The 27,777-nt window shown below is 44.0% G+C and overlaps 2 long non-coding RNA genes across 5 annotated transcripts in view; one reads left to right on the top strand and one right to left on the bottom strand.

The window, feature by feature from the left end:
* Positions 1 to 1,135: 1,135 nt before the first annotated feature.
* Positions 1,136 to 22,357, bottom strand: LOC140213961 (uncharacterized). Of its 4 annotated transcripts, none has more exons than XR_011890889.1 (6): positions 22,272 to 22,347; positions 16,426 to 16,810; positions 6,492 to 6,633; positions 4,521 to 4,744; positions 2,377 to 2,769; positions 1,136 to 1,208 (listed from the first exon to the last, which is right to left on the bottom strand). It is a non-coding gene; the product is annotated as an uncharacterized lncRNA (long non-coding RNA). The 4 variants fall into 4 exon arrangements; XR_011890888.1 differs by having other exon boundaries at positions 4,557 to 4,744; XR_011890890.1 differs by having other exon boundaries at positions 2,398 to 2,769; positions 4,557 to 4,744.
* Positions 6,599 to 27,777, top strand: part of LOC129381583 (uncharacterized) — a 49,575-nt gene continuing 28,396 nt past the window's right edge. Inside the window, exons 1-2 of the long non-coding RNA XR_008609766.2 lie at positions 6,599 to 6,686; positions 22,294 to 22,464. This is a non-coding gene — a long non-coding RNA (uncharacterized lncRNA). The remainder of the gene's footprint in view (positions 6,687 to 22,293; positions 22,465 to 27,777) is intronic.

Raw genomic sequence — 27,777 nt, 5'->3', positions numbered from 1 at the left:
CCTGCAAACGACCTGAGCCACCCCTCCACAGAAAATCGCCGCGCACCCAGCGACCCCCCCCCCCCCCGATCTTTTGCCGCGCCAGCTCTATAGAGGTCGGCCCTCCAAGAGGTCGCGCGGACCTCCATAGAGCGCCCGAGGGCCGCCCGACCTCTATAGAGCTGGCGCGGCAAAAGATCGGGGGGGGGGGGTCGCTGGGTGCGCGGCGATTTTCTGTGGAGGGGTGGCTCAGGTCGTTTTTCTCTCGGCGTCGTTGTGTCTTCTCTTTCGCGTGTGGTCGCCCTTCTCCGTGGGGTGCCCTCCGCACTTCCCCCAAAAGCAGCAGGTATCCACCCTCTTAGGATACCCGGGGGATAGCGAGAGGAAATAGTGTGCACCATGACACAAAACTCCCTCTTATCCGCCACATTCCGGCGGCCGAGAGCACAGCTGGGTGCCGGAACTCCCAGTTCCGCCAGCCAGCTGCACGGCGACGTAGATCCCAGGGGGTCACCTGTGTCGTTGTGCCGACGTCCGCACCGCCTTCAATCCGCGCACTGGCCATGCGTACGCCGGTACTACGATGCAGGAGGTCCTCTGGGGTCCGAGACCCAGCCTTAACGGTCCACCTCGAACCTTCATGGATGGCACTTTGAGCCCCGGCATCGCTGCCTTTTTTTTTTTCAGCGATGCAGGCACCGGGATTCGAACTGCCGTCCTGAAGGATACGAGATCAACACTCAAGCCGCTCGACTACCGGAACGGCACATCGAACGCTGTTTATTTCTCGACCAGTAGCTTGGCCAGCTGGGCCGCTATTGCTGCCTAGCTGGTCACACAGTTCGTTCTGCCGACAACATACCACATGCTCTATCCGCGTGCTCATGTGCACATTACGCTACACTCTGCGTACACTTTGCAGCAGCGTAGCGGAACTGTATCGGGCGTCACTGAACACGCCGTAGTTATCTGAATCCTTGACCCGGTTTAGTAGCACTGCGAGGAGCGGTTCAATATAGCAAGCTGTTCAATTCCTTTTATGAGAAGACCCACGTCCCCCTTTGACAGAAATACTTGTCTATTGACTGGCGACACTCGGACGCTTGTCCACGCTGAAAGAAAATGCTAGCGAAGAGAGACCAGACACGCACGGGCCTTAATTCCACACACCGTAACTTTATTTCGGAGCTCTTAACCATTCGTACACCAGCAAAAGCATTCCTCCGGCCCTGTAAAAAACAAAATTGAGGGACGATCAAAAACCGAACATACCCACCTTAATTTACGCCGTATACATGCGCGCACATGACGCCGAAAGTGCAAATTTCTCACAAATACGACATCGAATCCATTACTAGAACGAGAGGTGCCGGGAATAGAAAGTAACGCTGGCAGGGGAAAACAAATACTATCACAAATTCTTAGTGGCAATTCCGAAGTCCTGGACATCGTAAAACCCAGAAGGCTGTATCTGTGCGAGAAACAACGAAATCCATTCTACAAGTATGTTTGGAACAGCTTAACGGAAGCCTCCGGCTAATAAGCACGGCGCACGGCAGTTCGCGAAGATTGTGGAACGCGAGAGAAAAGTACGCGGAAAAACTACAGAACAGCACGAAAGTACTTCCGATGCTCAACAAGCTTTTTCATTCTTATACGGCGATTGCTTAACATGCTAATGTCACGCGTAAGTTTGCCTGCTACACAACACAGGCGCCAGTTCCGAGTGATAAATTATCCCGACGTCTTCTACTCAACCTGCGGTACGCCTCCCAGATGAACTCCAAATTTTGCAGTGGTGTGGTGTCCTTTCAGGATTCGTTATCCACTGCTGCAGTTTTTCAAGTACTTTGACGCGTTCGCTGTTCAGAGCATTCAACACAGACACCAAACGTATTTGGGCGCATTAAACCTTGCAATGCCCAAACAGCGTTCTACACAAAATACGTACAACTTGATTTCTCGCCATGGAGCGCAAACTTATACTGAAGATAGCTTCAGCAAACATAACGAGCACTGCAGCTAGCAGTTATATTGCAGCCGAGTTTCACACGTGAACAGCTTAGGAATGTATGTCGCTACTTCTGTTTCACGTGCAGAAATTTGAAATTCAGTCTCGAACGGCGCAGCAATCGGAAGGCGCGTTATGCATTGCAGGGTTAAAAGGATCCTGAACAAAGTTCTTCGCTTATTGAATAACAGTAGGCAAATAACATACGCCACCGCAAAAGTCTCCGGCTAATTTTGCAGTCGTACGTGGGTTTTTCGTTATTTCAGCTAGTCATGCACTCCACCAACATTCCACTCCTTGCCTTCCCTTCCCCCTTTACCAACTATATAACTCGGTAAGCCGCCGTGCTATCGGTGCTCTATTTCGAAGACCCGCCCGTAACTCACCTCAAGCTACCCAGGACGTACCCCGGAAACACTTTTTAGTTCGAGTCGTGGTACGTGAAGTGTAAGACATCTTTCACGTCATGGGCGTTACACGTCGCCATCGTCGTCGTCTTCTGGCCTTTTGGCCTGCGGTGTTTTCAGACTTTATTTTTGTGTGTGCGGAACCAAGCGCTTGTTCTTTTCAGCAACGGTGCGAATGGCCACGTCGTCGTGACAGTGAAAGGGGGCACTCTGACGCAAGTTCGAGACCTGACATTCGAGCTGAACCTCTCCAGTCTGGGTCAGCGGCTGCTCGGTGGCTCGCGCACCAGGTTTCTTCAGATCGAGGGATTCTCCGAAGTCCGTGGTGGGCAGATCCTCGCCATCATCGTCACTTCCGGTGTGCACGCAGCTCTGGAACCGTAAAAAAAAAAATTGAGAGCGATGGCAACTCCTTCAGGCAGAATTAATTGCTTGCAGCGCGCTTTCCTCAACTGTCAGGAATTCGCATACTGTTCGATGCCAAGTTGGTGCTACGAAAAGTGGGAGGGCGAAATTTACAGACCCTGCTTCCTAGCGCCGCTTACGCAGCATATAGCCCAATTAAAGTCCACTTTATTTATGTACTTAATTTTTTATTTACTTACAATACCTAACAGGCTGCTCATCGGGCCAATATGTAAAGGGGCTTTACGCGGTAAATAATATGCTGACGAGTACTGAAAGAAACATACATATATTGGCTATGTACGAAAAATAATACAATCCCAATACTCTTAGTCAAGCGAATACACAACAGAGTTCATATAAACTACACGACTGGACATTATCTAAACTTTTGGACGCCACAACGTTCTTGCGCTGTTGCGCATGCATCTAGTTGGCGTTCCGTTTCAAGAGCACAGCCCGACCCACGTGCTACATATGGGACAATTCCAGCCAGAATATATACGCCATCTTATGGCCCACCCTATTAATTGCAAAGATCTGAATATTTCATATAGCGACCTGTCAATGGCACGCTGCTCATTTGTGAAGCGAGCCAGTGTGTGTCAAAAGCACGAGTCCAAGTAATGAATCGGCGGAGTATGAATTCCGATACAGAAACGAGTGCTTATCTGCTCCGATTGCAAGGCTCACATTAAGCTAGCTGAAGGAGATGTTTCATACGCAGACCCGCCATTACGTACTGTTAACTTGAGGGGCTAAGTTTAGCCAATGGGCTTTAACTAGATTTTAATTCTGAACCACTGTACCATCAGCATATATACAAACCTGATCAGAAAATGACAGAATTGAATTTCTGGTGAGGTAGGTACATGGAATATAATTGCTATGCAGCCTCTGTTTAAGCATGTAGCAATAGTCTGTAGTGTAGGTTTTGGTGTCTTAATTCAAATCGCATAAACAAATGCAGGTGAACTTCGGAACGGGACGATATGTCCGAATATTTTCAGAATTTTCACGTTTGAAATTACGCTGATGCTACCCCCAATTGTGATTTACTTGTTTCAGTACTAGCAAATTATTCCGAAGCTCAGGATTAGACCGAAAATGTTCAGCTCAACAAGGAAAAGTAGTTTACAGCATGCGTTCATTTCTAATCCAACTTTTTCACTTTTCTGTGCTGCGCTCTGTCGCATGCCGCTGGCAATGCTTTGGAAGGGAGCCGGGGCTTTCGCCCTTCGATTTGTGCAGCTGCACCGATGTTGAGTCTGCGTCGGTTACGCGTTTCGTCGATCGCGGCTGGCTTCTTCATGGTAGCAATGTCGTACCTGGAAGCCACGTCGCAATCATCGACCACCGGATGAGCAAGCCTGAGCGCTCTCTCGTGCCAGCAATGCGGCCGTTAAAGGCGTGCCGAGTTCCGTCTGCGGACGCGGCTGCCTTAGAGTTTGTTGTCGCTGACTTCAGCAGTTGAAACTCGCTTTGTATAATTTTTACACATACTTTAGACCTCACGCATATTGAATAAGTCTTAGCGCGCAGCCTTGCGTGTCGGATTAGCCAAAGCGGTGCATTAGTTTACATTGACATCTACATCCACAGATCGTTGATTGTTAGCGTAAAATATGGAAACGGTGCATCGCTGACATGAAATGTGAAAACGTAGCAAAATGTACTAATCTGTAAATATCAGCGGCCGAGTCAATTAAACAACATACTTTTGCACTTAAAAACGCTGAGCAAGAAGGTTCAACCTTGCTGGACATCCTGGCCAACCGACATCCAAAGTGGAGCATCCGGCTGCGCGAGGACAACAGTGGGCTTCAGCCTTGCCAGGGGCATGAACACTGTGGCACCTACGTTGCTCGCAGCTGCTACATGTGGCTTGACATGAGCATGCTGCAGGAGATGTTCACCTCGCTGCTACAGAAGTCAGGTCGACCTGGGATGATGCCACGGCAACAGTGAGAACGACATATACTCGTCTTTCTGAGTTTATTGAATAATTGACCAGGCTAAACAGTTACAGCCACATTAGAGAGAAATCAGGAGTAATTTTGTGTCGTTCATTCCTTTATTTCGATGAACAACGGATTAGCACAGGGGTCTGGCAATGCATATGCCAGGCTTATGGCCGGGCAAAGACTACAGCATGGGTCCATATTAAGGCTAGTTCAATAGAGCGTTACCTTCAGGTTTGTCTTTCACATGACTGTCAAAACCTGTTGCAGTCGTTATTAGTGTTATATAGCATAACCAGCATGAAACATTTGAAACAACTTTGCCCCTACAATACACCAGGTAATAGGTGCGACGGCTATGGGCAGTCTATGAAAACCACCTATCCGCTGTTCTTTATACGCCTCGCATCCTTTATGCTACGCAAAATTTCAGAGCTCAAAACTTCAAGCAAGGGAAACTAGGCGTTTTTCATATGCTGTAGAGAGGTTTCATTTGCGGATAGTTCAAGAACAATTAACCTTATACTAATGGAGCTCTTGCTAAAACAACATTTCGTTGTAATTTTTTACGAGTTTAAATGAGCGCTCAAAAGTAATTCGAACATGGGAGCTGCGGCCGACGCTATTCTAATGCCCAATCCGCTCGCGCAGCCTCAAAGCTGCTAGAGGGCATCTTGATGAAAATACAATGATCACCGGCCTGCGAGGATGCGTAGTCTGATTTATTGTTTTCCCTTGACTCTACTAGAGGGCATTGTGATGCAGTTCAGCCGCAGGTATCCTGTTCTAGTTACTTTTGCTTGCACCTGTACTCCATACGGCCAGAAATACATGCCCACAATATGTTTCATTCGTTTTTTTTTTAAGGAAAGCTATGTTTGGGAATTACATGGTTAACTAAACGGCAAGACATTGCCAGTTTACAACATGTTTTAGGAAGCAACTCTGGCAAGGCATAAACGACGCTAAAGATTTACAGAAAGAATAATCACTGCAATGTACGTGAGCAAGATGCCCAATATTTCTAACATTTCCAGCGCAGGGTTACGAAAACATATACAACCTGTTTACACGACGAATCGTTCAAAGCGAACTAACATTAACTAATAACTCGACCAAGAAAATGACATTTACGACAACATACAAAGGGGTTACGACAATTATACAACATATACTACAGGAAAGCGAGGCAAGTAGACAAGAGAAATTTCACTGCTGGGATTCTGGAAGGATAAATGTAGCCACTGACGCGGTGAGCACGAAACAGCAAAACGAGGCGATCGCTTGCTGATAACTGAAAGTGAATTGGATAGCAGCGTCACATGCTCGAAGTGAACGACGTAGATGCTTTCATGACATTTTCCGATTTCCTTTGTCAGGAAGCGCACGTCTGCCATTTTCTTCCTTCCCTGTTATTATGCACTGCTTCCCTGGATAAGTTGAAGTATACCTAATTCGCAATTTTCGATACTGACAGCCTTATTTAGTTGGCATTGTGGACTGCATTAGTTAGATTCATTTCCTGAATTCCTTTATATAAGCAAATACTGCAATAAAATTTCGTAGCGCCTTGGTCACACTTCCTTGCTAAGAATTACAAGCATTGGCGTACTCGAGTTTATTGTGCGTGAAATCGCCTTGTAGGCGATTACTTTGGCAGTGTGGAAAGGAATTGAAAAATTACCCCCCCCCCCCCCCCCCAACACGTGATGTCTTCGATACGCTTACCTTGCTGGTTTGACTATTGCAGTGGGTCCCCTGCTGCCTCTCCCGCTTTGCTCGCTGATGGCGCATGAAAGGCCAGCGTCGTGTTTGCCCGACAAGTAGACGCAGGACACGAACATGTAGATCTCGCGCAGTTCGTTGTCAGCTCCAATGAAAGAGAAGACAACGGACACGCATGTGAGACGCACGGTGAATGCGGTGAGTAGAAGAAACCTTGACCTATTCTGCACAACATCAGGAACCCAGCTTGGTGCAGAGCCAGGAACGTTTTATATCGCACACTCACACAGATCGGGTTTGATCACCTCTGAAAGTGATCGCCCGAGAAGTGATTGCCCAAGATGTCGCTTCCGAACCACTGGCCGTCCACGCCTCGATGATAGTTATTCACCCACGTAGTCCGATATACAGCACCGCCAGCTGATACGCAAAGGTATGGGCGGTGTGTCTTATGGCAAGACATTAAAAGCTGAAGGGCAATAAATTATGGGCAGCAAAAGAAAAAGAGGCAAACGCAAGCGAAGCTCACGAACATAGCGCCAACTTCCAACATATGAAACATTCTGGAAAAGGCGAGTGTAATTACTTTGTCTCATCAGAGGGAAGAAGCAAAACAAAAGAACTGCAATTGCAGGTTGTGCAGAAGGAGACTATCTGCACTCCATGATACCACTCCATGACTCCGTAATTCCCCACGTGACAGCACAAGCAGCGCCATGCGTTACTAACGCATGACAAACGTATTCGCGGTATGTTTTTTTACCTCGTCTCTATCGTCTGAATTTATTCACATGAATATGCAAGATTTGAGTTTCCTTTATACTTCGGCGATGGCGAAATGCGAAAACACCCGTGTACTAGATTTAGGTGCACGTTAAAGAACCCCAGGTGGTCGAAATTTCTGGAGTCCTCCATTACGGCGTGCCTCATAATCAGAAAGTGGTTTTGGCACGTAAAACCCCATAATTTAATTTTTTTTTATTCTTCGATGATTCCGGTAAGCCCGAGAACTGTACGCCAACAGTAAATTCTAACATTTGGCTCAAGTTCATGGACCTTTGCTTAACGCAGCACGCAGCTTTGCCTACGTCATGTCTGATGATTGATTATTGAATGTGATAGATTGCATAAGTGCCAATGACCCGTATGGACTGCGGCGCTTGAGATGAGTTTCGCTAGAAGGATCGATTCTTCGTTATACCCCTACCATATTATTGCTCCCGAAATTATCACATGTATATCACGGTGCTGTTCAACTTTTGCCTAATATAGGATTTCATGTTACTCGCAAGGTGGGACCTCTATGGTATGTCTGAGTCGACAACATGCAAGAGTAAGGTTTAATATTAACATAAGAAACATAAAGTAACGTTGAATTGCCTAGGAACAAGATGTTCACTCGCGATTGGTAGTCAGCCGAAAATCGGTGAAACAAAACGCATACCGAGGCTAACCAGCCAAGATCATGGAAAGACCATTTGTAATAAATAAACATCGGCTGGAACGCCCCCGACACGCATTAAGCAATTAAGACTGGCAGCTTACTCGTGCCTTCGAAATGTTTGCAGTGTTTGTTTTCGCCAGCTGCTAACATATTGAACAGAAACATTGGGATGAACAAAGAACCGTCAGATGAAAAATCTTCGACCTCTCGGTAAGGGACAGAAAGACAGCGGAATAGTTTGTTAGAGCTAGACGCTATTCTAGTTGACAGTAAGAGGAAAAGATGATACGCAGGGCAGTTATCCGCTGGTTTGGAAGGACGGCAGGCAATTAGGTATGGTATGGTATGAAAATTAGGAAGTGGACAGGCATAATTTGAATCAGATGGCGCAAGACGAAAGGTTATTAGAAATTGCTGGGAGATGACAAACAGGCTGTTGGTGATGATAATGACGCCTTTATTTTTCCCTTGAGGTGAGCTTTGTTATTCATCGCTTAACTTTTTACGGTCACACTCGCTGATAAACGCAATGTAATGCAATAGGCAAGCAGACGAACAACTGCTGTAAGTTTGGGCAATCACCAACAACATTAGGCTACAAATACTCGACATGATTGCAGACAGCGGAGTGGTTGGTTATAGGTAGCCGTTATTCAAGTTGAGATTAAGAGGAAAAGACGGAGCTGGGCAGGCCAGATGATGCGTAGCGTAGTTAACCACTGGTATGGATGTGCTTGTGAGGACGGCAGGCAATTAGGTATGGGATGGCATGAAAATTAGGAAGTTGGCAGGCTTAAGATAGAATGAGATGGCGCAAGACAAAAGGTTACTGGAAATTGCTGGGAGATGACAGAAACAGGCTGCTGGTGATAATGATGACGGCTTCATTTTCCCCTTGAGGCTAGCTTTGTTTTTCATTCCTTAACTTTGTACCGTCACGCTCAATGATATACGCAATGAAATGCATTAGGCAAGCAAACAAACAAACGCGGTAAGTTTGGGCAATAAAAAACAAAATTAAGCTACAGGTACTCGAGAGGACAGGAAATAAGAGAAAGCGGAGTAGTTTATTAGAGCTAGCCGTTATTCTAGTAGAGATTAAGAGGTAATGATGGAGTTGGGCAGGCCATGTAAATCGTAGGGCCGTTAACAGCTGGATTGAAAGTCCTTCCTAGGACGGCAGGGAATTGGGTATGGTATGGTATGAAAATTAGGAAGTTGGCTGGCGTAAGATAGAATCAGCTCGTACAAGACAAAAGGTTACTGGAAATTGGTAGGAGATTACATACACAGGCTGCTGGTGATGATGATGATGATGACAGCTTTATTTTTGCCTTGAGGTTAGCTTTTTTAATTGCTTAACAATTTAAGGTCACGCTCGTTGATAGATGCAATGAAATGCAATAGGCAAGCAGACGAACAAACGTGGTAAGTTTGGGCAATCACCAACAAAATTAAGCTACAAATACCCGACACGATAGCAGACAGCGGAGTGGTTGGTTAGAGCTAGCTGTTATTATAGTTGAGATTAAGAGGAAAAGATGGAACTGGGCAGGCCATGTAATGGGTAGGGCAGTTAACCGATGGTTTGGATGTGCTTATGAGGACGGCAGGCAGTCAGGTATGGGATGGTGTGAAAGTTAGGAAGTTGGCAGGCGTAAAATAGAATCGACTGGTGCAAGGCAAAAGGTTATAGGAAATTGCTGGGAGATGACTTAAACGGGCTGCTGGTGATGATGATGACGGCTTTCTTTTCCCCTTGAGCTTAGCTATGTTCTTCTTGCTTATCCTTTTACGGTCACACTCGCTGATAAACGCAATGTAATGCAATAGGCAAGCAGACGAACAAACGTGGTAAGTTTGGTCAATCACCAACAGAATTAAGCTACAGATACTCGACACGATAGCAGACAGCGGAGTGGTTGGTTAGAGCTAGCCCTTATTCAAGTTGAGATTAAGAGGAAATGACGGAGCTGGGCAGGCCATGAAATGCGTAGGGAAGTTAACCGCTGGTTTGGATGTGCTATTGAGGACGGCAGGCAATTAGGTATGGGATGGCATTAAAATTAGGAAGTTGGCAGGCGTAAGATAGAATGAGATGGCGCAGGACAAAAGGTTATTGGAAATTGCTGGGAGATGACTTAAACGGGCTGCTGGTGATGATGATGACGGATTTATTTTCCCCTTGAGCTTAGCTATGTTCTTCTTGCTTATCCTTTTACGGTCACACTCGCTGATAAACGCAATGCAATGCAATAGGCAAGCAGACGAACAAACGTGGTAAGTTTTGGCAATCACCAACAAAATTAAGCTACAGATACTCGACACGATAGCAGACAGCGGAGTGGTTGGTTAGAGCTAGCCCTTATTCAAGTTGAGATTAAGAGGAAATGACGGAGCTGGGCAGGCCATGAAATGCGTAGGGAAGTTAACCGCTGGTTTGGATGTGCTTGTGAGGACGGCAGGCAATTAGTTATGGGATGGCATTAAAATTAGGAAGTTGGCAGGCGTAACATAGAAGGAGATGGCGCAAGACAAAAGGTTATTGGAAATTGCTGGGAGATGACAGAAACAGGCTGCTGGTGATAATTATGACTGCTTTATTTTCCCCTTGAGGCTAGCTTTGTTTTTCATTCCTTATCTTTTTACCGTCACGCTCCGTGATATACGCAATGAAATACATTAGGCAAGCAAACAAACAAACGCGGTAAGTTTGGGCAATCAAAAACAAAATTAAGCTACAGGTACTCGAGAGGACAGGAAATAAGAGAAAGCGGAGTAGTTTATTAGAGCTAGCTGTTATTCTAGTAGAGATTAGGAGGTAATGATGGAGTTGGGCAGGCCATGTAAATCGTAGGGCCGTTAACAGCTGGATTGGAAGTCCTTCCTAGGACGGCAGGGAATTAGGTATGGTATGGTATGGTATGAAAATTAGGAAGTTGGCTGGCGTAAGATAGAATCAGCTTGTACAAGACAAAAGGGTAACGGAAATTTGTAGGAGATTACATACACAGGCTGCTGGTGATGATGATGATGACAGCTTTATTTTTCCCTTGAGGTTAGCTTTTTTAATTGCTTAACAATTTAAGGTCACGCTCGCTGATAGATGCAATGAAATGCAATAGGCAAGCAGACGAACAAACGTGGTAAGTTTGGTCAATCACGAACAAAATTAAGCTACAGATACTCGACACGATAGTAGACAGCGGAGTGGTTGGTTAGAGCTAGCCCTTATTCAAGTTGAGATTAAGAGGAAATGACGGAGCTGGGCAGGCCATGAAATGCGTAGGGAAGTTAACCGCTGGTTTGGATGTGCTTGTGAGGACGGCAGGCAATTAGTTATGGGATGGCATTAAAATTAGGAAGTTGGCAGGCGTAAGATAGAATGAGATGGCGCAAGACAAAAGGTTATTGGAAATTGCTGGGAGATGACAGAAACAGGCTGCTGGTGATAATGATGACGGCTTTATCTTTCCCTTGAGACTAGCTTTGTTTTTCATTCCTAAACTTTTTACCGTCACGCTCCCTGATATACGCAATGAAATGCATTAGGCAAGCAAACAAACAAACGCGGTAAGTTTGGGCAATCAAAAACAAAATTAAGCTACAGGTACTCGAGAGGACAGGAAATAAGAGAAAGCGGAGTAGTTTATTAGATCTAGCCGTTATTCTAGTAGAGATTAAGAGGTAATGATGGAGTTGGGCAGGCCATGTAAATCGTAGGGCTGTTAACAGCTGGATTGGAAGTCCTTCCTACGACGGCAGGGAATTAGGTATGGTATGGTATGAAAATTAGGAAGTTGGCTGGCGTAAGATAGAATCAGCTCGTACAAGTCAAAAGGTTACTGGAAATTTGTAGGAGATTACATACACAGGCTGCTGGTGATGATGATGATGACATCTTTATTTTTGCCTTGAGGTTAGCTTTTTTAATTGCTTAACAATTTAAGGTCACGGTCGCTGATAGATGCAATGAAATGCTATAGGCAAGCAGACGAACAAACGTGGTAAGTTTGGGCATTCACCAACAACATTAAGCTACAAATACCCGACACGATAGCAGACAGCGGAGCGGTTGGTTAGAGCTAGCTGTTATTCTAGTTGAGATTAAGAGGAAAATATGGAACTGGGCAGGCCATATAATGCGTAGGGCAGTTAACCGATGGTTTGGATGTGCTTCTGAGGACGGCAGGCAGTTAGGTATGGGATGGTGTGAAAGTTAGGAATTTGGCAGGCGTAAAATAAAATCGACTGCAGTAAGGCAAAAGCTTACAGGAAATTGCTGGGAGATGACTTAAACGGGCTGCTGGTGATGATGATGACGGCTTTCTTTTCCCCTTGAGCTTAGATATGTTCTTCTTGCTTATCCTTTTACGGTCACACTCGCTGATAAACGCAATGTAATGCAATAGGCAAGCAGACGAACAAACGTGGTAAGTTTGGGCAATCACCAACAACATTAGGCTACATATACTCGACACGATAGCAGACAGCGGAGTGGTTGGTTAGAGCTAGCCCTTATTCAAGTTGAGATTAAGAGGAAATGACGGAGCTGGGCAGGCCATGAAATGCGTAGGGAAGTTAACCGCTGGTTTGGATGTGCTTGTGAGGACGGCAGGCAATTAGTTATGGGATGACATTAAAATTAGGAAGTTGGCAGGCGTAAGATAGAATGAGATGGCGCAAGACAAAAGGTTATTGGAAATAGCTGGGAGATGACAGAAACAGGCTGCTGGTGATGATGACGGCTTTATTTATCCCTTAAGGCTGCCTTTGTTTTTCATTCCTTAACTTTTTACCGTCACGCTCCCTGATATACGCAATGGAATGGATTAGGCAAGAAAACAAACAAACGCGGTAAGTTTGGGCTATCAAAAACAAAATTAAGCTACAGGTACTCGAGAGGACAGGAAATAAGAGAAAGCAGAGTAGTTTATTAGAGCTAGCCGTTATTCTAGTAGAGATTAAGAGGTAATGATGGAGTTGGACAGGCCATGTAAATCGTAGGGCCATTAACAGCTGGATTGGAAGTCCTTCCTAGGACGGAAGGGAATTAGGTAGGGTATGGTATGAAAATTAGGAAGTTGGCAGGCGTAAGATAGAATGAGATGGCGCAGGACAAAAGGTTATTGGAAATTGCTGGGAGATGACTTAAACGGGCTGCTGGTGATGATGATGACAGCTTTCTTTTCCCATTGAGCTTAGCTATGTTCTTCTTGCTTATCCTTTTACGGTCACACTCGCTGATAAACGCAATGTAATGCAATAGGCAAGCAGACGAACAAACGTGGTAAGTTTGGTCAATCACCAACAAAATTAGGCTACAGATACTCGACACGATAGCAGACAGCGGAGTGGTTTTTTATGGGTAGCCCTTATTCAAGTTGAGGTTAAGAGGAAATGACGGAGCTGGGCAGGCCATGAAATGCGTAGGGAAGTTAACCGCTGGTTTGGATGTGCTTGTGAGGACGGCAGGCAATTAGTTATGGGATGGTATGAAAATTAGGAAGTTGGCAGGCTTAAGATAGAATGAGATGGCGCAAGACAAAAGGTTACTGGAAATTGCTGGGAGATGACAGAAACAGGCTGCTGGTTATAATGATGACGGCTTTATTTTTCCCTTGAGGCTAGCTTGGTTTTTCATTCCTTAACTTTGTACCGTCATGCTCCTTGATATACGCAATGAAATGCATTAGGCAAGCAAACAAACACACGAGGTAAGTTTGGGCAATCAAAAACAAAATTAAGCTATATATACCCGAGAGGACAGGAAATAAGAGAAAGCGGAGTAGTTTATTAGAGCTAACCGTTATTCTAGTAGAGATTAGAGGTAATGATGGAGTTGGGCAGGCCATGTAAATCGTAGGGCCGTTAACAGCTTGATTGGAAGTCCTTCCTAGGACGGCAGGGAATTAGGTATGGTATGGTATGAAAATTAGGAAGTTGGCTGGCGTAAGGTAGAATCAGCTCGTACAAGTCAAAAGGTTACTGGAAATTGGTAGGAGATTACATACACAGGCTGCTGGTGATGATGATGATGACATCTTTATTTTTGCCTTGAGGTTACCTTTTTAATTGGTTAACAATTTAAGGTCACGCTCGCTGATAGATGCAATGAAATGCAATAGGCAAGCAGACGAACAAACGTGGTAAGTTTGGGCAATCACCAACAAAATTAAGCTACAAATACCCGACACGATAGCAGACAGCGGAGTGGTTGGTTAGAGCTAGCTGTTATTCTAGTTGAGATTAAGAGGAAAAGTCGGAACTGGGCAGGCCATGTAATGCGTAGGGCAGTTAACCGATGGTTTGGATGTGCTTCTGAGGACGGCAGGCAGTTAGGTATGGGATGGTGTGAAAGTTAGGAAGTTGGCAGGCGTAAAATAGAATCGACTGGTGCAAGGCAAAAGGTTACAGGAAATTGCTGGCAGATGACTTAAACGGGCTGCTGGTGATGATGATGACGGCTTTATTTTCCCCTTGAGCTTAGCTATGTTCTTCTTGCTTATCCTTTTACGGTCACACTCGCTGATAAACGCAATGTAATGCAATAGGCAAGCAGACGAACAAACGTGGTAAGTTTGGGCAATCACCAACAAAATTAAGGTACAGATACTCGACGCGATAGCAGACAGCGGAGTGGTTGGTTAGAGCTAGCCCTTATTCAAGTTGAGATTAAGAGGAAATGACGGAGCTGGGCAGGCCATGAAATGCGTAGGGAAGTTACCCGCTGGTTTGGATGTGCTTGTGAGGACAGCAGGCAATTAGGTATGGGATGGCATTAAAATTAGGAAGTTGGCAGGCGTAAGATAGAATGAGATGGCGCAGGACAAAAGGTTATTGGAAATTGCTGGGAGATGACAGAAACAGGCTGCTGGTGATAATGATGACGGCTTTATCTTTCCCTTGAGGCTAGCTTTGTTTTTTATTCCTTAACTTTGTACCGTCATGCTCCTTGATATACTCAATGAAATGCATTAGGCAAGCAAACAAACAAACGCGGTATGTACATATTATATATATATATATATATGTCCGCAGTCGCAATTTTATATCTGCCGTGACGTGATTCGTGCCGTTACTTCGTCTTATCAGTCGCGGTAATTGTTACACACGAGTGTGTGTTCGTGCGCGGCGGTGCTGATTACACTTGCCTATATCTGTTATCTAGACCAGATGAGCATCATCGCTGCATTGAACAACGCATCCTTCATGCTACGCAAAGTTTCAGAGCTCGAAATTTCAAGCAAGGGAAACTTGGCGTTTTTCATATGCTTAGAGAGGTTTCATTTGCGGATAGTTTAAGAACAAACAAGTAATTTTATACTAATGGAGCTTTTGCTAAAACAACATTTCATTGCAATATCTTACGAGTTTAAATGAGCGCTCAAAAGTAACTGGAACATGGGAGCTGCAACCGACTCTGTTCTAATGCCCAATCCGCTCGCGCAGCCTCAAAGCTGCTAGAGGGCATTTTGATGAAAATACAATGATCACCGGCCTGCGAGGATGCGTAGTCTGATTTATTGTTTTCCCTTGAGTCTACTAGAGGGCATTGTGATGCAGTTCAACCACAGGTCTCCTGTTCTAGTTACTTTTGTTTGCACCTGTACTCCATACGGCCAGAAATACATGCCCACAAGATGTTTCATTCGTTTTTTGAAGGGAAACTATGTTTGGGAATTACATGATTAGGTAAACGCAAGACATTGCCAGTTTATATGTTTTACGAAGCAATTCTGGCAAGGCATAGACGAGGCTAAATATTTACAGAAAGAATACTCACTGCCCAATATTTCTAACATTTCCAGCGCAGGGTGAGAAAAACATATACAACCTGTTTATACGACGAATCGTTCAAAGCGAACTAACATTAACTACTAACTTGACCAAAAAACGGACATTTACGACAACATACAAAGGGGTTACGACAATTATACAACATATTGTACTACAGGAAAGCGAGGTAAGTAGACAAGAGAAATTTCGCTGCTGGGATTCTGCAATGATAAATGTAACCACTGACGCGGTGCGCACGAAACAGCAAGACAAGGCGATCGCTTGTTAATAACTGAAAGTTAATTGGATAGCAGCGCCCCATACTCGATGTGAACGACGCAGATGCTTTCATGCCATTTTCCGATTTCCTTTGTGAGGAAGCGCACGTGTGCCATTTTCTTTCTTCCCTGTTATTATGCGCTGCTCCCCTGAATAAGTTGCAGTTAATCTAATTCGTAATTTTTGGCAGTGGTAACCTTATTTAGTTGGGATTCTGTACTGCATTAGTTAGTTATTTTCTGAATTTTTCTTTGGAAAAGAAAATACTGCAATAAACTTTCATAGCGCCTTGTTCACACTTCCATGCTAAGAATTACAAGCTTTGGCGTGCTCGAGTTTATTGTGCGTGAAATCGTCTTGTGGGCGATTACTTTGGTAGTGTGAAACGCGATGGAAAAATTAAGACGCAACACGTCATGCCTTTAATACGCTTACCTTGCTGGTTTGACTACTGCAGTGGGTCCCCTGCTGCCTCTCCCGCTCGGTCGGTTGATGACGCACGAAAGGCCAGCGTCGTTTTTTCCCGACAGATGGATGCAGGACACGAACATGTCGATCTCGCGCCGTTCGTTGTCCGCACCAATGAAAAAGAAGACAACGGGCAAGCATGTCAGACGCACGGTGAATAGGGTGTATAGAAGAAACGAGCTATTCTGTACAACATCAGGAACCCAGCTAGGCGCAGAGCCAGGAAGGTTTTCGATCACGCACTCACGCAGATCTTCTGGAATCGCCTCCGAAAGGCATCACCAGAGAAGTGGACTTCCCAGATGTCGGTTTCGAACCACTGGCCGCCCGCGCCTCGATGATAGTTATTCACCTACGAAGTCCCATATACAGCAGCGCCAGCTGATACGCAAAGAACGGGCTGGGGTGGTTTATGGCAAGACATTAATAGGCTCATGGTCAGTAAATAATGGACAGTAAAAGAAGAGGCACACGAACAAAGCGCCGACTTCCAACTTATGAACCATTCTGGAAAAGGCGAGTATAATTAATGTGCCTGATCAGAGGGAACAAGCAAAACGAAATAACTGCAATTTCAGGTTGTGCAGAAGGGCCTAGGACATCCACTCTATGATACCGTAATTCTCCACATGACAGCACAAAGTGCTCCTTGCGTTACTAACGGATGACAAACGCATCAGCGGTATATCTTTTACCTCTTCTCCATCGTCTGGATTTATTTACATGAATATGCAAGACTTCAATTTCCTTTATAATTCGGAGATTCCGGTAAGCCCGAGAACTGTACGCCAACAATATATTCTAAAAATTGGTTCAAGTTCATGGACATTTGCTTAAAGCAGCATGTAATTTTGCCTACGTCATGTCTGCTGACTGATTGTTGAATGTGAGAGTTTGCATATGTGTCCGTGCCCCGTATGAACTGCCGGGTTTGAGATGAGTTTTGCTAGAAGGATCGATTCTTCGTTATACTGACCCTACCATAATTTTGCAGCAGTAATTATCACATGTATATCATTGTTCCGTTCAACCTTTTTCTAATATACAATTTCACGTGACTGGTAAAGTGGGACCGCTATAGTAAGTTTCAGTCGACATCAAGCAAGAGTGAGGTTTAATATTAATATCAGAAGCACAAAGTAATGTTGAATTGCCTAAAAACAGAAAGTTGAATCGCGATTAGTAGCCGAAAATCGGAGAGACAAAACGCATATCGAGGTTAATCAGTCAAAGGCCGCCGTGATCAGGGAAATACCATTTGCAATAAATTAACATCGGCTGGAACGCACACAGCACGCATTAGGCAATTACGACTGGGAGCTTACTCGTATCTTTGAAATGTTTGCAATCATTGTTTTCGGCAGCTGCTAACATATTCAGCAGAAACATTGGGATGAACAAAGAACTGTCAGATGAAAAATGTTAGACCTCTCGCTCTGGGACAAGAAGACTGCGGATTGATTTGTTAGAGCTTGCCCTTATTCTAGTTGACATTAAGAGCGAAGGATGGAGCGGCCAGGCCATGCACTGCGCAGGACAGTTAACCACTGGTTTGGAAGAGCTTCCGAGGATGGCAGGCAATTAGGTGTTGCATGGTATGAAAATTAGGAAGTTGGCAGGCGCACCATAGAATCAGCTGCTGCAAGAGAAAAGTTGTTGGAAATTTCTGAGAGATGACATAAACAGGCTGCTAGTGATGATGATGACGGTTTTGTTTTTCCCTTGAGATTAGCTTGGTTTTTCATTTCTTATCTTTTTACGGTCACGCTCGCTGATATACGCAATTGAATGCAATAGGCAAGCAAGTGAACAAACGCGGTGAATTTGGGCAATATCCTACAAAATTACGCTACAAATACTCGAGAGGATAGGACATAAGAGACAGCGGAGTGGTTTGTTAGAGCTTGGCGTTATTCTAGTTGACATTAAGAGGAAAAGAGGGATCTGGGCAGGCCATGTAATGCGTAGGGCAATTAACCGCTGGTTTGGAAGAGCTTCCGAGGATGACTGGCAATTAGGTATTGCATGGGATGAAAATTAGGAAGTTGGCAGGCGCACCATGCAATCAGCTGGTGCAAGACAAAAGGTTGTTGGAAATTTCTGAGAGATCACATAAACAGGCTGCTAGTGATGATGATGACGGTTTTGTTTTTCCTTTGAGATTAGCTTCGTTTTTCATTGCTTATATTTTTACGGTCACGCTCGCTGATATACGCAAATAAATACAATAGGCAAGCAGGTGAACAAACGCGGTGAAAATGGAAAATAACCAACAAAATTAGGCTACAAATACTCGGAAGGATAGCACATAGGAGACAGCGGAGTGGTTTGTTAGAGCTTGCCGTTATTCAAGTGGAAATTACGAGGAAAAGAGGGATCTGGGCAGGCCATCTAATGCGTAGGGCAATTAACTGCTGGTTTGGAAGAGCTTGCGGGGATGGCAGGCAATTGGGTATTGCATGGTAGGACAATTGAGAAGTTGGCAGGCGCACCATAGAATCAGCTAGTGCAAGAGAAAAGGCTATTGGAAATTTCTGGGAGAGGACATAAACAAGCTGGTGGTGATGATGACGATGTTCTTAATTTTCATTTGAGGCTAGCTTTGCTTTTCATTGCTTAACTTTTTAAGGTCACGGTCTCTGACATAAGCAATAAAATGAAATAGACAAGCGGACAAACAAACGTGGTGAGTTTGGGCAATAACCTACAAAATTACTCTACAAATACTCGACAGGATAGGACATAGGAGGCAGCGGAGTGGTTTGTTAGAGCTTGTCGTTATTCTAGTTGACATTAAGAGGAAAAGAGGGATCTGGGCACGCAATCTAATGCGTAGGGCAGTTAACCGGTGGTTTGTAAGAGCTTCCGAGGATGGCAGGCAATTAGGTGTTGCATGGTATGAAAATTAGGAAGTTGGCAGGCGTAAGATATAATCAGCTGGTGCAAGAGAAAAGGTTGTTGGAAATTTCTGAGAGATGACATAAACAGGCTGTTAGTCATGATGATGACGGTTTTGTTTTTCCCTTGAGATTAGCTTGGTTTTTCATTGCTTATCTTTTCACGGTCACGCTCGCTGATATACGCAATTAAATGCAATAGGCAAGCAAGTGAACAAGCGCGGTAAGTTTGGAAAATAACCAACAAAATTAAGCTACAAATACTCGGAAGGATAGCACATAGGAGACAGCGGAGTGGTTTGTTAGAGCTTGCCGTTATTCAAGTGGAAATTACGAGGAAAAGAGGGATCTGGGCAGGCCATCTAATGCGTAGGGCAATTAACTGCTGGTTTGGAAGAGCTTGCGGGGATGGCAGGCAATTGGGTATTGCATGGTAGGACAATTGAGAAGTTGGCAGGCGCACCATAGAATCAGCTAGTGCAAGAGAAAAGGCTATTGGAAATTTCTGGGAGAGGACATAAACAGGCTGCTGGTGATGATGATGGCAGTTTTATTTCTCCGTTGAGGTTAGCGTGGTCTTTCATTGCTTATTTTTTACGGTCATGCTCGCTGATACACGCAAATAAATGCAATAGGCAAGCAGGTGAACAAACGCGGTGAATTTGGGCAATAACCTACAAAATTACGCTTGAAATACTCGAGCGGATGGGACATAGGAGACAGCGGAGTAGTTTGTTAGAGCTTGCCGTTATTCTAGTTGACATTAAGAGGAAAAGAGGGATCTGAGCAGGCCATCTAATGCGTAGGGCAGTTAACCGGTGCTTTGTAAGAGCTTCCGAGGATGGCAGGCAGTTGGGTATTCCATGGTATGAAAATTAGGAAGTTGGAAGCCGTAAGATATAATCAGCTGGTGCAACACAACATGTTGTTAGGAATTACTGGAATATGATGTAAGCAGACTGCTGGTGATGATGACGATGGCTTTATGTTTCATTTGAGGCTAGCTTTGTTTTTCATGGCTTAACTTTTTATGGTCACGGTCCCTGATATAAGCAATAATACGAAATAGACAAGCGGACAAACAAACGTGGTGAGTTTGGGCACTAACCTACAAAATTACGCTAAGGATACTCGAGAGGATAGGACATAGGAGACAGGGGAGTGGTTTGTTAGAGCTAGGCGTTATTCTAGTTGACATAAGTGGAAAAGAGGGATCTGAGCAGGCGATCTTATGCGTAGGGCAGCTAAGCGCTGGTTTGGAAAAGCTTCCAAAGATGGCATGAAATTAGGCATGGTATGGTTTGAAAATTAGGAAATTGGCATGCGTAAGATAGAATCAGCTGGTGCAAGACAAAACGTGGTTGGAAATTTCTGGGAGACGACATAAACAGGCTGCCGGTGATGTCGATGACGGTTTTATTTTTGCCTTGAGGTTAGCTTTGTTTTTCATTGATTATCTTTTTACGGTCACGGTCGCTTATATACGCAATAAAATTAAATAAGCAAGTGGACAAACAAACGTGGTGACTTTGGGCAATAACCTACAAAATTAAGCAACAAATACTCGAGAGGATAGGACATGAAGACAGCGGAGTGGTTTGTTAGAGCTAGGCGTTATTCTAGTTGACATTAAGAGGAAAAGAGTAATCTGGGCACGCCATATCATGCGTAGGGCAGTTAAACGCTTCTTTGGAAGAGCTTCCGAGTTCCGAGAGTATCATAGTTCCTTCCTCAGCGCAAATATGTGGGAGAACCGCAAAAAAAAAAAAAGCATTCATAAAGCATGCTCACCACGCGAAGCACGCAACAGCAAAAGTGAGGTGAAAGAATGGCGGAACGAAAGATTTACAATATAGACTGTTTGCAAAGTATGTCTTACATGGTGCAACGGTTTAAACAATATAGCTTCGCTGTTCAACCATCTTCGCGGTTGGGAAGGGACGGTGATTATTTTGTAATGTGCGAGCGTGACATTCGTTGCGCTGTCGCAAAAAAAAAAAATTATGTTACCCTGGAATGCATCATATAGGGCTCTTATATTTCTCCTGTTTTTGATTTCTTTTCTTAGAAGATCGGGCTATGCCTACGGACTTCGCTTCGATTAGTTATTTATTCACTATGAGTCTAACTGTGTTGTATTACCAACGAGCCCAAATTGTAAATGTATTCATAAGGATGTTTTATATTCGCGAGAGGCAAGTGCAAGTATATTGGAAGGACTAATAGTAAAGAATTAGATAGGATCACGTGGTTTCTGGAGTAGCAAGGCAAAGAGCAGAGAAGAAATAGTAGCGTTGTGCATCCGCTTGTGATGTTGTCCAAAACGGTGCAGCATATATACCACTGACTCATACAGAACCAACACGACATGGGAAACATAGTGAAGTACGAAATGTCCATAAATGGTCTAGGGTAGAATTTCGTTTCCCTTATCGTCACACTGCCGTACATCCTGCAATGTCCATGTTGGATCAAGTTATGCCGTCAAAATATGTGACGCATGCCACACGAAAATAAAATTATGCGGATCCTCGGCATATGTTGCAATTTATACGATGTGAAGCTTAAGTAAAGGGTGCAATCAAAAGCTGTCCAACTGACAACGATGCGTACAAATATGTTTACTTTCATCCTGTTGAGTCATGTTGGGCAATAACAAAATTAAACGACAATAACATCATTGTGTTCGGATTGTGGGCCGCATTAGTGAAATCTTTTTTATAATTATTCCTTAATATAAGAAAATACTGAAATAATATTTTGTAGCGTGTTGTTCCCACACCATTGCTAAGAAATACAAGCATTGGCGTACTCGAGTTTGAAGTGCGTGAAATCGTTTCATAGGCGAATAATTTGCCAGTGCGAAAGGCAGTGGAAAAGTTACGGTGCAACAATTCACTTCTTCGTCGCGCTCACCTTGCTTGATTGACTCGTGCAGCCGGCCCCCGTGCTACCTCCTCCGCTTTGACCTGGTGATGACGCACGAAAAGCCAGCATCGTCTTTGCCCGCCAGATGGGTGCACGGTACGACAAAGTCGATTTCGGGCCGTTTATCCGGAACCAGTGGAAGAAGACAACGGGCACGCATGTGAGACGCACGATGAATTGGGTGAGTGCGAGAAACCTTACCTATTCTGTACACCATCAGGTAGCCAGCTTGGCACGTAGCCAGAAAGGTTTTCAGCCATACACTCGTACAGATCCCGCGTAATCTCCTCCGAAAGTGATCACCCGAGAAGCAATTGCCCAAGACGTTGATTCCGAACCACTGGTCGTCCGCGCCTCGATGATAGTTATTCACCTACGTAGTCCCATACACAGCAACGCCAGTTGAAACGCAAAGGTACGGGCCATGGTGTTTTTTGGCAAGACATTGATAACCTCATGGGCCGTAAATGATTGACAGTAAAAGAAAAAGAGGCAAACGCAAGCGAAGCACACGAACCTAGCGCCCATTTCCAACATATCCATCATTCTGGAAAAGGCGAGGGTAAATACTGTGTATCATCAGAGGGGAGAAGCAAAACGAAAGAACCGCAATTGTATTTTGTGCAGAAGGGCCTAGGCCATCCCACTTCAAGATACCGTAATTCTCCAAGTGATAGCACAAGGAGTGCCGTGCGCTACTAATGCATCACAAACGTATCCGTGATATGTTTTCACCTCATCTCATTCGTGTGAATTCATGCGCATTTATATGCAATATTTCAGTTTCTTTTATCTTTCGGCGATTGCGGTAAGCCCGAAAACTGTACGCCAACACTTTCTAACATTTGGCTCAGGTTAATTGCATTTTTGCTTAACGCAGCATGCAGTTTTGCCTGCGTCATGTCTGATGACTGATTGTCGAATGCAATGGACTGCATCTAAGCCCATACCTCGTGAAGACTGCGGTGCTTGAGATGAGTTCAGCTAGAAAGATCAATGGTTCGTTAAAAGCTTACCTGAATATTGGTTTCGAAATTACGGCATGTATATTCAATACCACATGTATATCCTATCTTGGCGTATAACCATTCCGCAGGATTGGCCAAGAATTGGCAGACACCCAGTGGAACATGCCAACTTGTACAACATGTAAAACTTTTTGCGATTATAAGATGTCGTTTTACTCGTAAGGTATGACCTCTATGGTAAGACAGAGCCGACAACATGCAAGAGTAAGGTTGAACGTTAATATAAAGAAGGATAGAGTAACGTTAAGTTGCCTAGCAACAGAGTGTCCATTCGCGATTGGTAGTCAGTCTCAAGAATCGGTGACAGAAAATGTTTATCAAAGCCAATCAGTGAAAGGCAGCCGTGATTAGGGAAGACCGTTTACAATAAAATAAACGCATACGGCACGCAATGTGAAATTATGACTGGCAGCTTACCAGTATCTTTGAATTGTGTGCAGTCATTGTTTTATGCAGGTGCTAACATAGCGAGCAGAAACCTTGGGATCAACAAAGAACCTTGAGATGAAAAATGTACGACTTATCGTATAGGGACATCAAGACCGCGGAGTGAAATTGAGGGCTAGTCGTTATTCGAGTTAACATTAAGCTGATAAGATGGAGCTGGCCGGGCCATGTAATGTATAGGGCAGATAACCGGTGGTATATTAGAGTTACACAATTTGTGCCACGGGAAGGGAAGTGCTATCGAGGACGGCAGGCAATTAAGTGCTGCGATAAAAATAGGAATTTGGAAGGCATGAGATAAAATGAGCTTGGGCAAGACAAGGGTTATTGGAAACTGCTGGTAGGTGACGTGCTTGGAAACTGCTGGTGATGATAATGTATGCTTTATTTTTTTCTTCATGAAAGTTTTTTTTTTCATTACTGAACTGTTTACGGTCATGTTCGCTGGTAGACGCAATGAAGTGCAATAGGTAAGCAGACGAACAAACGCTTTGACCTTGGACAATAACGAATAAAATTTACCGACAAATGCTCAAGAAAAAGGCAGGTATAATTTATTTTTCTTTGAAGACGCGGATCAGGCGTTACATTACAGATATATCGGTCGGTTGTTTGTCATGCGTGAGGACGGCATTAGTTGTGCTATCTCGTAAATGACTATTGTATCTCGGAATGGATGATATATCACCTTATGTTTGTCGGATTTTTTATTTTGTCAGAGGATCGCGCTATGCTTGCGGGCTTCGCTTTAATAGAACATTTATACACTATCAGTATATATGTACTATATTGCCAACGAGCTCAAGTAAATATTTTTATCAGCAGTTCTATATTTGCGACAAGGCAAGTACAAGTACACTGTAAATAGACGTAGTCAAGAATTGAGTAAGATAACGTCGTAAATAGGACAGCAAGGTGAAGAGCAACAACTAAATGCTTACGCATCCCGTCCGCTGATTGGTTTGTTCAAGAGAGTGCTGCATATATACGATAAGCAGAGTTTCATATCCCTCCCTGTGCAATTCTCTTGTCGGATATTTCTGTGCGTCCAAGGCTGTCAGAATGAATCGATAGTTTTCAACTACGTCTTTTGTCATCGCACGTCTAGTTAGAGCTCCGTTGACGGCCTCCGTAAAGTTTTGTACGTCCCTAACGGTAAGGGTAAGAAAACGCGCTTAACAGTGTAAACATTTTTACAGAGCAACGAAAGGCCATGGAAAGAGTAGGAAGCAGGTGATTGTGTTTTTGATGCGCTCACCTTTCTGGCCAGGTTGTATAGTATGGCCGCAGTTGTACTGCTGACTCCCACGACGCACGAAAGGCCAGCATCGTCCTTGCCCGATATATGCGTGTACCACGACATGGCCACGCCGATCTCGTGATCGTTCATTCTCGGCCCCAATGAAAAAAAGAGAAAAAGACACCACATGCCTATGTGAGAAGTAGATTTGAAGGGATGAGAACACGAAACCTTGACCTCCTATTCTGCACACCATGAGATAGCGAGACTAGCACAGATCCAGAAACGCTTTGGCCCGTATACGTGCACAGATCCGGTGTGATCTCTTCCCAAATTGATTGTCCAAGAAGTGATCGCCCCAGATGTTGCTTTCGAACCACTGGCGGTCAGCGCCTCGATGATAGTTATTCACCTACGTAGTCCCGGATACAGTAGCGCCAGTTTAAACGGTCCGTGTGGTTTTATGACAAGACACCAATAGGCTGACGGGCAGTAAATGATGGACAGGAGAAGAAAAAAGGGAAAGGAAAGTTAAGCACACGGACATAGCGCCAACTTCCAATAAATGAGTCATTCTGTAAAATTCGAGGATAAATGTTGTCTCATCACAGCGACAAATCAAAACGGCGCAATGAAGCGCAAAATTACAGGTTGTGCCACCCAATTACAGGCCTTGGCCACCCACTACATGATCGCGAAATTCTTGGCATGAGACGTGCACCGTTGTCATCCGAAGATAACGTGTAACAAAGCTAACCACCCTATACCTTTATTATAGCTCGAGTATCTCTCTCTACCTATAGCTAATTTTTGTTAATTTACAAGATTTGAGCTTCCTGGAGCTTTCGGCGATAACCATGTGCCTGGAAGTTGGACGCCACGAGAAAATTCTCCGGACATTTGGCTTACGTTCAGTCGACCTTTACTTACCCTAGCATGCAGTTTTCCCTCTGTAATGTCTGCCTTCTGATTTTCAAATGTCGTAGACTCCACCTTCCATCCTTTCCGCTTAAGGGCCGTTGTGCATGCGATGAGCTTTGCTACAAGGATCAGTTCTCTGTTATAACGTTCCAGCTCCTTGGTGCCGATATTCTGGTGTGTATAAATATTTTTTTATCTATTATGGAAATTGGCGTTAAAGTATCATTACTATGGTACGACTGAGCCCGAGGAATGAGACTATTGCAAAAGATTAGTATACATAGGGCTATAAGGTAATGTTGAATTACCTTGCACGAGAACAACATTCCCCGATTGGTAATCAATTTCTACAATAACACATATCAAAGCAAATCATTCATTGGTGATCCTCATCAAGGGAAGGAAACACAGAGGGAAATAAAATCGGTCGCATCGCATACGGAACACCTTATGAAATCATAATCTGCAGCTTACAGCTGTCCTTGAATTGGATACAATCACTGCATTCTGCGGGCAGTAACGTGAGACCCAGAGTGTTCGAGACTGTCAAGTAATATTTAGAAGATAAATGTTAAGTATAACGTTGAGAGGCAGGAAGACAGCGATGTGGATGTTAAAGTCAGCAGGGGTAGCCCATATTTTAGTTGACATTAGAAGGAAAAGCTGGAGCAGGGTGGAACATTCAGTGCGTAGGGCAGATAACCGGCGCATTATTAAAGTTACACAATGGGTGTCAATGGAAGGGGAAATGCAGTAGAGGACGGCAGGAATATAAGCGGTGTTATAATGTTACGAAGCTGCCAGGCATAAAAGGCAATCAGGTGGAGCATGGCGAGGGTCACTGGAAATTGCTGGGAGGGGACAAAACAGGATGACGATGATTATGATGACAGGTGTATGTTTTTGTGCGGGGTTCGCTTCATTTCCATTGCTTAGCTTAGTTTTGACCTTCTTTGATAGGTGCAATGAGGAACAACGCGTAAGCAGACGATCCAACATGGTCATTTTGGGCAATAGAAAACAAAATTAAATGACAAATACTCGAGAAGAAAGAAGACATCATTTATCTTCCCCCAAGTACCCCAATGAAGCAATACACTACAGATGTACTGGTTGTTCTCTGTACAGCATGAGCGTGGTATTGGTTGCGCTATCGCAAAAAAATGTGTTACCATGTAATGAATGCTATATCTCATTTCTACTACATATTATATATATATATATATATATATATATATATATATATATATATATATATATATATATATATATATATATATATATATATATATATATATATATATATATATATATATATGTATATATATATACACACACTTCTATCTTCATTTGTTTTGTTAGGATATCGAGCTATGCTTGCGGGCTTGGCTTCGATTAGTTCATTATTTAACCATGAGTATGATTGTGTTATATTACCAACGAGGCAAAGTAGTAAATAGGATGTTTTATATTCGCGAGAAGGCAAGTGCAAGTACATTGTAAGGATAAGGAGTAAATAATTGAGTAGGATTACGTGGCTTCCGGATTAGCAAGGTGAAGACTAAATGCTTGCGTAGCCTATCAACTTCTTATTTTGTTCTAAACTATACATATAATTGACTTGTACAGAACCAACACCGCATATGAAACGCAATGAAATACGCGATGTCAATAAATGATCCCGAGTAGAATTTCGTTTCCCATATCGTCACGCTTCCGTACATCCTGCAATGTCCAAGTTCGCCCAAGTTCTGCCTTGGAAATGTCTGATGCATGCCACACGAAAACAAAACTATGGAGATCCTCGGCATATGTTGCAATTTATGCGAAGTAAAGGGTACAATCAAAAGCTATCCAA

The sequence above is a fragment of the Dermacentor andersoni genome, chromosome 11, assembly GCF_023375885.2.
Source record: "Dermacentor andersoni chromosome 11, qqDerAnde1_hic_scaffold, whole genome shotgun sequence".
In the NCBI taxonomy this organism is placed as follows: Eukaryota; Metazoa; Arthropoda; class Arachnida; order Ixodida; family Ixodidae; genus Dermacentor; species Dermacentor andersoni.
Note: the sequence above shows the minus strand (reverse complement) of the source record. Positions and strands in the feature narration are given on the sequence as shown.